This window comes from Mustela nigripes, chromosome 14 (assembly GCF_022355385.1).
Source record: "Mustela nigripes isolate SB6536 chromosome 14, MUSNIG.SB6536, whole genome shotgun sequence".
Classification (NCBI taxonomy): Eukaryota; Metazoa; Chordata; class Mammalia; order Carnivora; family Mustelidae; genus Mustela; species Mustela nigripes.
Window position 1 is genome coordinate 35,437,253 of NC_081570.1, and position 3,055 is coordinate 35,440,307.

Below are 3,055 nucleotides of genomic sequence, written 5' to 3' on the forward strand. Positions count from 1 at the left end.
ACAGGGCGCCTGGGTGGCTCAGTGGGTTAAGCCGCTGCCTTTAGCTCAGGTCATGATCTCAGGGTCCCGGGATTGAGCCCCGCATCGGGCTCTCTGCTCAGCGGGGAGCCTGCTTCCCTCTCTCTCTCTCTGCCTGCCTCTCTGCCTACTTGTGATCTCTGTCTATCAAATAAATAAATAAAATCTTTAAAAAAAAAAAAAAAAGACCTGAGCTAAGATCAAGAATCAGACACTTAACTGACTGAGCCACCCAGGTGCCCCCAAAATTGGCCTTTTCTAATTCTGAGGCAACACAGAATAAAAAACATGTACATGCTATAAGGACCTATTTTATATATTTATATTTTAGCCAGAAGCTTCCATTGAGGTTAAACAATAACTTTGTTGTTTAACCCTTAAACTGTCCCTGCTCCCCTTTTCCCAGGGGACTTACTTAAAAACAAGTCCCGGAAACCAGCCTCAGGTAACAAAGCACAGATACAAGGATGGGTCAGGCCAGGTGGAGACATAGGATCAGTGCAGGGGCGGGGCGGGGGGGGGGGGATGCTTACTGTCTCCCTAGCTACCAAGGAGTATGGGCCCCACCCTTTGGGAAACTTTTGGGTGCCAATCCTAACCAGGTGAAATTGTTCACCTTGCAGTTGGTCACCTAGCAACACTGTGCTGTTTTCTCTGTGTGTTACAATTTCATTCGCCACCTGTGCGTGGCCAGGCCCAACCACATGGCCTTTGCCCTTAAAAACTAGTCGGTTGGGGCGCCTGGGTGGCTCAGTGGGTTAAAGCCTCTGCTTTCGGCTCAGGTCGTGATCCCAGGGTCCTGGGATCGAGCCCCACATCGGGCTCTCTGCTCAGCAGGGAGCCTGCTTCCACTTCTCTCTCTGCCTGCCTCTCTGCCTACTTGTGATCTCTGTCTGTCAAATAAATAAATAAAATATTAAAAAAAAAAAAAAAAAAACTAGTCGGTAAAGGAGAGCGGGGTCGCCCACTCTGTAAAAGGTATGGCCCTAGCCAGCCAGTTTGATTCTTGATGCTTGGCGCAAAATAAAGCTTTGCTTGACCTTCGCTTTGTATCAGTCTCACTCCTTTAATTACGGACCCATTATTCGGGCATAACACATGCTATAAACCAGAAGGTTTATTTCCCCTAAGTCTTCTCAAGTTAAACAGACCCATTTCCCTAGCTGTTCCTTATGTGATTTACAAACCTCTTGCTGATTATCTCCCCAGAGCCCTATAGCTTAGCATAGTGTTCAGCATAGTATTCCTTATCCTGATACACATACTCTCCACCATCTGACATCTTGTCCCTTCTCCCTCCATGTTGCTCTAAAGAGCATAAAGAACTATGTGTCATCCCTGAGTGTACCATAATGTTAGAGATCTCCCACATCCTAGTCACAGATTCTTATTTACCTAACACGTGCTTATCTCTCAAAACCTGGTTCAAGTGTCACCATTCTGGGACACCTTTCCTGACAACCTCCCCATTCTTATTCTTTTTCTTTCTAAAGGCAGGAGGATTTTTTTTTTTTTTTAAGATTTTCTTTATTTATTTGACAGACAGGGAGCATAAGAAGGCAGAGAGGCAGGCAGAAAGTAGGTGGGGGTGGGGTAGGGAGTGGGCTCCCTGCTGAGCAGAGAGCCTGATGTGGGGCTTGATCCCAGGACCCTGAGATCATGACTGGAGCTGAAGGCAGAAAGTTAACCCACTGAGTCACCCAGGTGCCCCATCCCCATTCCTTTTTTTTTTTTTTTTTTAAAGATTTTTTATTTATTTATTTGTCAGAGAGAAAGCGAGCGAGATCGAGCACAGGCAGACAGAGTGGAAGGCAGAGTCAGAGGGAGAAGCAGGCTCCCTGCGGAGCAAGGAGCCCGATGTGGGACTCGATCCCAGGACGCTGGGATCATGACCTGAGCCGAAGGCAGCTGCTTAACCAACTGAGCCACCCAGGCGTCCCCCCATCCCCATTCCTATTCTGATTTTCAGTGCTCCTTCCTCCTGCTCAGGAGGCTCCTTCCTCCTTTCCACCATACCCTGTGCTCTGTGCTTATTTCTATCACAGACAGTACCTATCACATCACATCATTCCATAATCATTATTTCTTTTTCCTGCCCCCCACCTTCCCGGCCATGGACCATGATCTTAGTAAGTTAAAGATAGGCTGGTAGCAAGTACCCCATAGCATCAAAGAGAAAACAGATTGAGAACCACTGCATTGGACTATCCATTCCTTGAGGGCAGGGCCACATCTTTACCTCTTCACCTCCAGCATCCAGCACTTGGCTCAGTGAATGTGAAATAAATGCCTGAAAGCCTCTGGGAAAAGGGCATTGCACACACACTTAGTGATCTTACTTTTGAATGTCATGAGGACCCAAAAGGGACCAAGATGGAGCCGGAAAGCTGATAGAATCCTGCCATCAGGGGCGCCTGGGTGGCTCAGTGGGTTAAGCCTCTGCCTTCGGCTCAGGTCATGATCTCAGGGTCCTGGGATCGAGCCCCACATCTGGCTCTCTGCTCAGCAGTGAGCCTGCTTCCCCCTCTCTCTGCCTGCCTCTCTGCCTACTTGTGATCTCTCTCTCTCTGTCAAATAAATAAATAAAATCTTAAAAAAAAAAAAAAAATCCTGCCATCACCCCATTCATTTGTATCTGTCATATGTGTGCTAGTTCCTTATTCATATCAACAGCAGATAAAGTGTTGAATAGGTAGGCATTTGCTGAGTTAATCAATGTCACAATTTCCCCACTTTCAAGAACTGAGGTTCCTGCTGCCCTCTAACATAGGCTAGCAAGATTAAATATAAAATAAAATAAAAAACAGACATCCCACATATTTAATATTACTTTCTGAGTTCCTTGCAGGGGCGGGTGTCAGGCAGAAGGCATTATGAGTCAGCTCCATTGAAAAATGAGACAATCACAGCCACTCTGGTCTGGATGGTGGCCCAAACTGCTGACAGGAGTAGAACTAAACTGGGCCTGAGAATTGCACTGTGACTTCTGTCTTCCTTCTCTCTGGAGGGGGGTTGGGGGAGGGCAGGCAATTTTTCA